The sequence below is a fragment of the Dasypus novemcinctus genome, chromosome 14 (assembly GCF_030445035.2).
Source record: "Dasypus novemcinctus isolate mDasNov1 chromosome 14, mDasNov1.1.hap2, whole genome shotgun sequence".
NCBI lineage: Eukaryota > Metazoa > Chordata > Mammalia > Cingulata > Dasypodidae > Dasypus > Dasypus novemcinctus.
Window position 1 is genome coordinate 61,189,317 of NC_080686.1, and position 12,092 is coordinate 61,201,408.

Consider the following 12,092-nt stretch of genomic DNA (forward strand, 5'->3'; position numbering starts at 1 on the left):
TTGGATTATGCTTGTAAACTGGTCTGTACCTGGGCATGATTAAGTTATGATTAGGGCTTTGATTGGGCCACATCATTAGGACTCAAAGATAAAACTACATGGCAGAGCAGAGGAGTTAGTTGCTTAAAAGTTTGAGTTTTGATGCTGAAGTTTTGAGCTGGATCCTGGGAAGTAAGCACACAGAGGAGCAGAGCAGCTGATCCCAGAGAGAATCGAGCCCTGGGGAAAGAGACAGAGCTGGTTGCCTGATAGTCTACAGCCGGCCTTGTGGCAAAGCCTAGAAAGCCTCAGGGCATACAGCTGACCTCGTGGAGAAAACAGAGGAACTGAGCCCAGAGACAAATGAGCCCCAGGAAGAGAGGAACCCAGGAAGCCTGAACCCTGGTAGATGTTGGCAGCCAATCTTGCTCCAATGTGTGGCAAAGACTTTGGTGAGAGAAATAATTTGCACTTTATGACCTGGTAACTATAAGCTTCTACCCCAAATAAATACCCTTTATAAAAACCAAACAGGGAAACAGATGTGGCTCAACCAATTGGGCTCCTGTCTACCATATAGGAGGTCCAGGGTTCTATGTCCAGGGCCTCCTGGTGAAGGTAAGGTGCCCCATTGTGGCAAGCTGGCCCATGTAGAGTGCCGGTCCACGTGGGAATGTGACCTCCACAGGAGCACCACCCTGGGTGGGAATGCTGTCCCGTGCAGGAAAGCCGCCCCGTGCAGGAGTGCTGGCAAACATGGAGAACTGGCACGGCAAGATGACACAACAAGAGACACAGAGGAGAGAAAACAAGAAGATGTAGCAGAACAGGGACCTAAGGTGGCGCAAGAGAGTGATTGCCTCTCTCCCACTCCAGAAAGTCCCAGGATCACTTCCTGGAGCCACCTAATGAGAATACAAGCAACACAGAAGAACACACAGAGCAGACAACAAGGGGAATGGGGGGGGGGGGGAATAAATAATCTTTAGAACAAACAAAAAACAATTTCTGGTATTTTGCATCAGCACCCCTTTGGATGACTAATACACTTGGTATCACACCTAGTGAAAGTAACAGGCTTTCAAGAGGTAATTCATCAAAGAAAAACGGACTTTCCTGGAAGTTTTTTCAGAAAAAGGAAACTAAAAGGGCTTTTGATTTTACAGATTCTCAAGAAAATGAAGAAAAACCTTACAAATACAGAGGATTTGAAATGATCAAGTTGTTCCTGCAGCACAGTCCTCCCCCATAAACTGTGAGAAGAGATAAAACTTGCTACCATTTGTGGGACTGAATAATTTCAGCAGTACTTGTTACCTTAATAGTATACAGCAGATATTATACTTTTGTCCTGATTTTAAATTTGGAGTGAAGCACTTATTATTTCAAGGAAGAAAGATGCCCTAAAGGATGAAGCCAACCAAAAAGTAGATAAGGGAAACTGCAAAGAAGATCCTTTGGCAAGTTATGAACTAATACCCAGTTTACAGTCCTTAACCATTTCAGTCGAACAGCTTCAGGCTAGTGTTTTCTTAAATCCAGAGAAATATACTGATGAACTTGCTAGTCAGCCAAGGCAACTGCTTACCACACTCAGGGAACTCAGCCCTATGTATGGAGGATATCTACAGCATGATACACAGGAAATATTACAATGTATTTTGGGAAACATTCAAGAAACACACCAACTCCTAAAAAAGGAAGAAGTGAGAAATGTGGAAGAATTATCTACTATACTAAGGGAGAAGAAATCCCTCATCAGAAGAAGAAATGAGTGAAATTAACAGCTCAGAGACTGAAATTATAAAGCATTTTGAAGATCGTAAAGAAAAACTCCCAAAAGGAAATGGGAAAAGAAAAAGTGACATTGACTTTGGTAAGATGAAGAAAAAAGCTGAAGTATCCAAGGAATATCAGCCATTGGAAGAGAACCAGAGACAAACTAGATCAAAAAGAAAAGCTACAGGTGATATGTTAGAAATTCCTCCTAAAATAATCCCCAAGCATGCTTCTGAAAAGGAGAGTGCAATGCCCTCACAAAAGAAATCAAGAGTTAAAATAAATTGCTTAAAGTCTGCAAATAAGCAACCCAGCATTCTTTCTAAAGTCTGTAATCTGGGAAAAATAACAACAAACTAAGGACCCAAAGAACAATCTAAAAAAAAAGAATATCATCTTGAAGAAGACTTGGGGAAGTGTGAAAATGGCAACCATTTAAAGGTTAATGGTTGTGAACTTAAATCTCCAGAGAATAATGTTAAATCCATTAATGCTAATGAAGTTAAGTTCAGAAACAAAGTTGTGGAGAAAACTGGTTTTAAACTAGTGGAGAAATTATTTCAAGGTCAGCTGGTATTAAGAACTCCTTGCTTGGAATGTGAAAGTTTAACAGAAAGAAGAGAAGATTTTCAGGACATCAGTGTGCCAGTAAAAGATGAGCTTTCCAAAGTAGAGAAAAGCTCTGAAATTCCTGAAGAATCAAAAACAGAAATGAAGACACTGAGTTGGGCAATTTTGCAATTTGCTTCAGTGGAGAGAACTGTAGGACAGGATAAATATTTCTGTGAAAATTACCATCATTATAATGAAGTTGAATGAAGTCTACTATTTGACAAAATGCCTGAAGTTATAACAATTCAACTGAAGTGCTTTGCTGCTAGTGGCCTGGAGTTTGACTGTTTTGGTCCTGGACTTCACAAGATCAACACTCCTTTATTAACACCCCTTAATTTTTTTTTTTTAATAAAAGTTAATAGATCACAAGGAATGTTACATTAAAAAACATAAAAAAACAGCATGAGGTTCCCATATAACCCACTTCCCACCACATCATTTTTGTAAATTGTGTTTTTTGAAGATATATACATCACAAAAAAAAGTTACACTAAAAAATATAAGAAGTTCCTGTATACCTCCCACTCTCCCACCCCACTCATCCCATACCAATAACCTCCCCTATCATTGCGGCACACTCACCACACTCGGTGAACACATTTTGGGAACTGCTGCACTACACAGATAATAGTTTACCCTATAGTCCGCACTCACCCCCAGTACATTCAATGGGTTATGGCAGGATATATAAAGTCCAGCATCTGACCCTGCAATATCATTAAGGAGAACTCAAAATCCCAAGAATGCCCCCACATCACATCTCTTCTACCCTCTCCCTGCCCTCAGCAACTACTGTGGCCACTTTCTCCACCTCGATGCTAAAATTTCTTCTATTACTCGTCACAATAGTTTTATAGTAGAATATCAGTAAGTCCACTCTAGTCCATATTTTATTCTTCCATTCTATGGACCCTGGGATGAATACCCCTTAAATTGATACTAGAAGAATGGAGCAAAAAGCCAACCAACGACTGCTATATTATTTGCAGTTGTGATGCATAGTGGCATTACAATTACTAGTGGGCATTATACTGCTTCTGTTAAAGTCACTGATCTTAACAGTTTAGAACCAGATAAGGAAAATTTTATGGTTGACCAAATGTGTGAAATAGGTAAGCCAGAACCACGGAATGAGAAGGAAGCACGGGGAGTGACTGAAAATCATGAACAAAGAAGTGTCAATTAGAGTCAGTGGAAATAAACAGTCAAGTAAAGTCTTCAACAACAACAAAAAGGTAGAAGCTATTGGACTTCTTGGAGGACAAAAGAACTAAGCAGATTATGAGCTATACAACAAATCATCTAATCCTAACAAGGCTGCCAGTACAGCATTTGCTAAAAAATAGAAATTCTGAGACTAACAATACTAATGGGGCCCATGAATCTAATATAGAAAAAGAAATTCATTAACCAAACAGGCATTAACATTAGTGGATTTGAGAACAAAATTTTGTATGTAGTACAAAGCTTAAAGGAGTACGAGGGGAAGTGGCTACTTTTTGATGACTAAGAAATGAAAGAAGGAGTTTTTAAATTCTCTTTCCTCTTCTATATCTCCTACATGTATTCCTTACAGGGACAAATATTGGTAAATTTAATTACAGCAAAGAGTCTTCAGCTTATCTTTTGAAGCTAAGGGAATGATTGCTCTCTCGAGGTTTTTATATAAACAGCGACATTTGAACTACTGAAAACCATGTTAATTTTTAGAATTCAATTTCCTTACTGGAGACTAGTGATGCATTAGCTTCTGAGAACAACCATGTATAAGTTCTTAAATGAATTATCCAAGATGGAAGCATTTAAACACCTTGAATTTATACCTATCTTTGTGTTTGCTTTTATTTTAAAAGATTTATTTATTTTTTATTTATTTCTCTCCCCTTCCCACCCCCTCCCCCGGCCCCAGTTGTCTGCTCTTTGTGTCTATTCACTGCATCTTCTTCTGTGTCCGCTTCCATTGTTGTATTGTTGTCAGCGGCATGAAGAATCTATGTCTATTCTTGTTGCGTCATCTTGCTGCGTCAGCTCTCCGTGTGTGCAGCCACCACTCCTGGACAGGCTGCACTTTCTTTCGCGCTGGGGGGCTCTCCTTACAGGGCGCACTCCTTGACCATGGGGCTCCCCTATGTGGGGGACACCCCTGCGTGGCACGGCACTCCTTGCGCACATCAGCACCGTGCATGGGCCAGCTCCACACGGGTCAAGGAGGCCCAGGGTTTGAACCGCAGACCTCCCGTGTGGTAGGTGGACGCCCTATCCGTTGGGCCAAGTCCGCTTCCCTGTGTTTGCTTTTTAAAATAAAGTGCTTGTATTTGTATCCTCCATATTTTGGAGCAATTACCCATATAATGTTTACAGGTCCTGTGTTTTTTCAGCTAAAAAGCAGAATCTGTTCAGTACATTTAGTTCTATAACACAGATGTGAAGCCAAATCTTTGATGGGCTACATTACCAGCATAAAGAATCTAGATGTGTGTATTCACAATGGTCTTTATTTGGTGCCTTGAAATACTTTCAAAAGTGTCTCACTTAACCTAGATAGTCCCCTCCTATCCTTGGAAGAATTTTATATGTATATATGGTGGTTAATGTAGAATGTTGCAGTCACTGTGCAAGACAGTTTGGCAGTTCCTAAGGAAGTTAAATATAAATCTTCCATGTGATCCAACAATCCTAGTACCCAGAAGAACTGAGGGCAGGAACACAAACAGACATTTACACACTGATGTTTATAGTGACATTCACAATTGCCAAAAGACGGAAACAACTCAGGTATCCATCAACTGATGAATGGATCAACAAATTGTGCTATATACATACAACGGAATAATATTCAGCTGTAAGAAGAAATGAAGTCATGAAACATATGGGGATATGGATGAACCTTGAGGATATTATATTGAGTAAAGCAAGCCAGACATAAAAGGACAAATAAGGTATGATTTCACTAACATAACTAATTATAAGGAGCAAACTCATGGAGTTAATAGCTAGAATACAGATCACCAGAATAGAGAATGAGGATACAGAATGAGAAGCTGAGGCTTTGTGCAGAATTTGTAATAAGGTTGATTGTAAAAGTTTAGATATGGTGATGATAGCACATTATAGTGACTGTAATTAGCAGCGCTAATATAAGGATAGCACAGTGATTGAAAGGTAAAGTTTAAGGTCGTATTTACCACTAGAAGGAAAACTAAAGGATGAAACATGTACACGCTCTTGTATGGACAAGTGTGGTTAATAGGTGAAATATAAGAATGATTTCCCATGAAACAGAACAAATATATGTTAATGTTATAAAATGTTAATAATAGGGTGATATTTGGGCAAAAATACAACTAACATAAACTATGGACTGTAGGGAAACGTAATATAATAATACTTCCATCAACTGTTTTAAAAAAAGGAATTATGCTAAATGAAAAAAAAACAGACACAAAGTACTACATATTGTTTGACTCCATCTATACAAAATGTAAATAAAAATAAGTTTATAGAAAAGGAATTAGATTAGTGGTTATGTATGGTAAGGAAGGACAGAGGGATTGAGTGGTGACTACTAAGGGGAAGGGGGCTTTTCTTTTTGGAGTAGTAGAAATGCTTTAATATTGTTATAATGAGTGAACAAATAATTTTGGTTATACCAAAAGCCACTGATTGTACATTTTAGATGGATTGTATGGTTTGTGAATATGTTTAAATAAAATTGATTTAAAAAAAAAAAAAAAAGGAACAGCACTGAACTACAACTCTAGACTCCAATGGAAATGACCCCATATTACCACAGTCCAAACTTCCGCTTCTGTCCAATGGTGATCAGAGTACCTATCCAATCTCACAGCCTAATTGTGAGGTTTAAAGAAAATAATTTATATAGAACTGTTTGTTTAACTTGGGAATATTTCATAAATATAGGTTAATTTTAGTATTGCTGTAAAAAAAGTCAGACTATATTCCATATTTTAAGCACAGATTGTCCTTGCCTCTTTCAAAATCAAGGCTTGACTCAATTTAGCCCAAAGTTATTTGGTTTGAATCAATATATAGATACCTCACATAAGATATTCCCTTTAACAAGACCTTTTATCACTATGCATAAGAAAATTTTTCCATCTTGACTGAAAAGAAATTAAAATGACTTAAGAACTTCAACTAAAGCATAAGTGATTAAAATATAATCACTGGCTTTGGGTTTTTTTCTTAAAGGTATTCCTATAGTTGATATGTTTAACTAAAAACATTCCTAGAAACATGGATACCAAATCCTACCCTAAATCCTACTAGAACACAACATTCTTGTAATTACATTTACACTACTTTCTGGCTAACCATTAAGAAGGCAAATTCATTAAAGTATGAAGAGTTGTAAGGATGAATGTATACTAATATTTATTAACTTCCTACTGTGTGCCAGATGCTATGTAAAGTACCTTTCCCCAGTTTCTACTGCAACTACCCTGAGAGGTATTATTATCCTTTCTTTTTACAGATGATAAAACTGAGGATCAAAGAGGTTATACATCACAGAGATATGGTTTATAGAGGATAGAAAGCTAAACCTAAAGGGATTTTTAAAAGCCCATTCTTTCCATTTCACCACATTATCACCCAAAGAAGCAGGAACCAAAATTTTAAATGCTACCAGGGACTTTAATCACACTGAAATAAGCTGTTATATAAACCACCAGGATTTATATGGAAACTTCAGCACAGGTTCCTCCAGTCCCTTTCAAATGAGAGGACACAGTAAAGAAGTTAATTTCCACTAAGAATTGGTTCATCCAGGAAGAAAATTTACTCCCTATTCAAATAGCGTTCTATTGAAACAGAATTTTCTCCTTTTATCTTGAAATTTGCTCCCTGCCCTGACACATGAATAGTCAAAAGTCATACTGAAAAATTCTGATTCAACCAAAGATAACTTCTATACTAGCCTAGTATATACACAGAGAATAAACTTAGAAGAGAGGGGTGATCCTTGAGCTGCATACTCCTCATTTTTTTTAATGATTTATGTACTAAAAGAATAAGTAAATTTTATAGTAGAGAACAGTAGAATATCATTTTTAATTAAAGATGTCAAAAATTCAGTGTCTTTGTTAGTCATATCTAAAGTTCTACCTAATCAAGTCAGGTTTAGGGGTTCAGTCTCCTATAAATATCTCCATGGCAAGATATAAACCTATATAAAAACACAAGGCAAATTTAAATAAAACAAGATTTGTTGGTCTGTAGACCCAATTCTTTCAAAGTAAACCCAAATTTTCCCATATGAATTTTCCTTTGGAGAACACAGTACTAAGACTAACCTGATGAAGGAAACTGTCATAAGAATACATGTTAATCTTACATGGCTGGCTCAGTTTGCCCATTGTAAGCACTCAATTCTAGTCTCTGGGCACAGAAGATTAATAATTTTCAGACACTTGTTTTACTGCATCTAAGTCTCAATTACCTACAACTAAAACAGAGAGAAACATGACATCCCATGATGTGGCAAACACATTAATCAATGAAGGAACAGGGGAAAAAATGCTGCCCTACTAGAAAAGATAAAATTTGTGTCAGCTCTACCTTTTTCCTGCAAGAGTCTCAATAGTGTAGACCTTAATTCTCATACTGTAACTTCTCAGAACCTTCCAGAAAAAAATAAAAGATCATGCTGGGTTTATTTAGCTCAATTTGTCAATAAGTAAATGAAAGAAGTCATAGCTTTCCAAGACAACTTTCTAAGTCCATATTTCTTTCTTCTAATTTCTTGTCACTGTCAGTTACTTTTCCATTCTTACTTTTTATTTCTAATTCTAGTAAAAAAAAGTTAGCATAACTAAAAAAGACAAACTAAAATTACTCAGGGATTTTTTATGCAAAACTTTCAATTGTGTGTCCTAAACTGTTCTACTCCAAACTAACTTCACAAATTCTGACAGATGTTTTATAGCTCTGTTTAAATATTTAGCCAGTAAAAGGATGAAATTTTAAAAAGCCAGAATGATTTCATTCTTCTCAAAAAACCAGGGTGGTCTAAAGGCAATTTTGGTACCAGTGGTGTTGCCTGGGGAACAAAATGGAAACAGGTGCCATCAAATTCAAATTAAAGATTTAGTTCTATTTTAAACCACCTTAAACAATGTTTCCATAAACTTTCTAACTTATACTACTATAAATTTGACAATATTTTATAACAAGAAAAGGATTATAAATTGTCTGTAGACCATCAAATTTTAACTGTACCAAATTTAGACTGATTGGCAACACTTCCTTGTTAAAAAAAACAAAGTGGTTTCATTAAATTTGCAGCATCATTTTAAAAATGGAATGAATATATAATAAAAGACAAGTCAAAATAAGAAAGCTGAGCAAGTATAGACTTTGATAGGCTTTTTCTTTTTAATTTTACCTTATTTTGAATGTATGCAGCTTAAAATTAAAAATCAAGTACAAAAGAAATTTAAATTCACAATAAAAAAAGGAAAAAGTTATGCAACTGGTAACAATATATAAAGCTTAACTTTTCCCAATAAACCTAATTGTGGGTTTTACTGTTATAAACCGAATGAAATTGCCTCTACAAAAAAATCCAATAACTTTTGCTCTCTTATTTTACTATTAAAAGAAAATGTAAGTACTTGGCTTCTATCATTAAACAGTTCATTTTTTTACTCTTAAAAGAGATGAAGCAAGTGCTTCTTAATATAAAAGTTAATTATTAGACATTTTTCTATTTGTTTCATGTGGTAACTGCCAAAACACTTTGTTCTGTTAAAAAGTCTAAATCTAAGAAATGAGTACATAAGAATTGTTTAGATAAATATTACATATAAACTGATGTTCTTGATAAGACTATAAGAATCTTCAAGAAAAGGTAAAGTAATTTGTTCTCAAATAAGGATTCTAGATATATATGGTAAGATATACATTCTTTGGTATTATTCATTCACATTAGAAAATAATTTCTTTGTTTCAAGTTTGACACCTGGAAAGTTTCTAAACTTATGGGCAATTTAATCTTGCAGTTAGATGACAGTTCTTTTATTCTGATCATAAATAAATTCCTTTGTCATTTCAAATCTTTCAGACAGTTCAAAGTTTTATTTTTAGCAGTGCTCTAGGGAAACACATGCTGGTTCATTTGTGTGGAATAGTAACTTACCCTCAGCTCCATTAGTTGGATTCTTTCCAATCCTTAACCACAGGATGGTTTCACGAGCAAGTTTTTCCAAAAACTTAGTTTTCAATATTAATAGATAAATGTCTTTGAAACTAACATTTGTAGTTTAGAATTTCCCTATTAAATTATATTTGAAAAAAAAAAAATAGAATCTTTTTTGTACATGAGCACTTGTATTTGATACCAAAAAAAGAAAAATACATAGGATTATATAAACTTGATCAATACAAAACTTCCTTTATAGTTATGATAGTTGAGTTTCAAATAATCTCACTTGTATAAAATTATGAAATCACTGTACTAATCTACTGCTTACTTTGGAAGTGATTAATCAAAGTCAAAGAAAGCCAACCATCAAATGAAGTGTGTTTCGAATTTCCTTCTCAGAGACATGTCAAAAAAAGATGAGCCAATTTTACTTTAATTAAAACCTCATTTAGAAATATGAAATAAAATGTTTTCTATTTAATTCCAATTAGATTTCAATTGTGTCCAGCTTTCAAACTACTTCTGCTACTTGATTACACATGCCGAATGAATCTTTTCTTATGATTTTTTTAAAACAGGCTTAAAATCAAAAGACTTGAATATTTGCTTATTCTGGAAGGTATACAATATTTTACATCTTATTCCAAATTAAATGAGGTGTTAATTAACAAAAAATTTAACTACAAACTAGCTTAAATTCATTATTGGTTACCTCTTAAGCAATGTATTAGCTAAGAATATATTTAAATTCTATTCTCTAATTTTCAGAAATATTAGTTTTGAAAAAATTGTCATATTCTCCACTTCTTAAATAAAAGCACAGCAAAACTATTGACCTAGATTTCTAATTCTGAATTGCTTTCCCAGAAGAGTAAGAAGTAACTCTCTCTTCCTACTAAAACCAGTTAAGTTATAGGAACCCAATAATAGAGTATCTTGAGGCTCTGTGACCCAGGGAAGAATCCTCTAACACTAACGACACATAATGCCAAGCCCAAAAACATCTTTAGCTGGGTCTCAGAAGGATGTAATTGGTAGTTCAAGTGCAGGATAACATGCCCTCTGTACATCTTAATTAGTCACACGGCAGTGAAAAGAGATTTATCTAAAATAATTGTTTGACTAAAAAGCAGCAGTCCTCCAAAATTCAATGTGAAAATTTTAGAGCACTGTCTACCATGTGCTCTTAGGGTACTCTACATAGCTAGTCAAGTGACTACCTCAGAAATCAATGAGTAAGTAAGGAAATAGAGGTTCTACAACAAAATGAACAACGTTGCACCACCGATGGTTAGCACAGTACCACTCCCTAACATACCCACGTAGATATCCCACTCCTCCCTTTCTTCCACTTACCTCCTTTCTCCTACACTGTCCTACTTATGGCCTAGCACTTTAAAAGCATTCATGCCTTTCACATGAAAGAAATAACTCATTGATAGAATGGAGAGACATCCAAAGAAGGCTCCAGTTCCTGGCATCCTTGAACCAGAAACTCTTCCTCCTATATCCCTATTAAATACACGACTTAGAGATAACTTTTCATCTCAGGAAAGGGCTTCATTTTGACACATATTTGAAAACCTATATTAACTTCACTGTGATATTACTTTCTATTTAAAAATGTATAGAAAAGGAAAAAAGAAAGTACTAACTCATGAAAAGCAACAATTAGACATAAACAGATATCATTAGGTTTAATATAAAATCTTTAGCCACAATTATAGAAATTCATTAAATCAAAAGCCAGTCAACACTGTGTTTAAATATGAAAGAAAAACTCAAATTGAAGAACATGCATAAAACGCTAAGTACATATATTATTGACAAGGAAAAATGCAATTAGAGAATGTATAATCAAGTTCTCTAGGATGAGAAACTTCTCTTGTAACATTTTGTTCCATTGCCTAACTTTTAGAAACATTACCTATGAAATCAGAGTTTGAAGAGAAGCGAAAACTCCTTTGAAGGGGACTTAACACCTAGAACTACTGTCTGAAGCCATCTGGGGGGAGGGGAAATACTGCTAGGAGAAGCAAAGCAAGGGCACAGTTAATTAGAGGTACATACAAATGAAAATGCCAAGAATTCAATAAAATGTCCTAAGAAATTAATGCATTTATTTCTATACATGCAAAGACAGCAGGAGTTAAAATCTTCTTTTATGTGAGAACAAAATGCTGGAAAACTCACTGATGAGACATTTTTGGATATAAATGTTTTACTGCTTTGGGGAAGACATCTTCCTTAATATCATATATTTGACATTGTAATGAAATTATGGCTAAAGAATTTGTTGTCCGCAAAATTTCTCATCTCCATGTCATCAGGCTAATAATTACTTGGACAATATCGCCATCCCTTCAGCTGGCTCTAGCAAACCAAAAATAAGGGGGTTTGAGTATAGGAATACCTGTAATAATTTCCCAAGTTTTCAAAACAACTGCTTCAGTAAATCAAAAGGATGCTTTCTGCATTAACAAACCGTATAATTTAAGAGTAAAGGGTTACTGAAGATGATTAAACTCTTAAAGAAATAAGTGGACTTCATGGA

At 35.2% G+C, this 12,092-nt stretch overlaps 1 protein-coding gene and 1 pseudogene across 3 annotated transcripts in view; one reads left to right on the forward strand and one right to left on the reverse strand.

Annotated features, from left to right (window-relative positions):
• STK3 (serine/threonine kinase 3) overlaps nucleotides 1–12,092 on the reverse strand; it is a 296,968-nt gene that overhangs the window by 183,560 nt on the left and 101,316 nt on the right. The window lies entirely within an intron of this gene.
• Nucleotides 1,016–3,965, forward strand: LOC139436463 (ubiquitin carboxyl-terminal hydrolase 1 pseudogene; annotated as a pseudogene).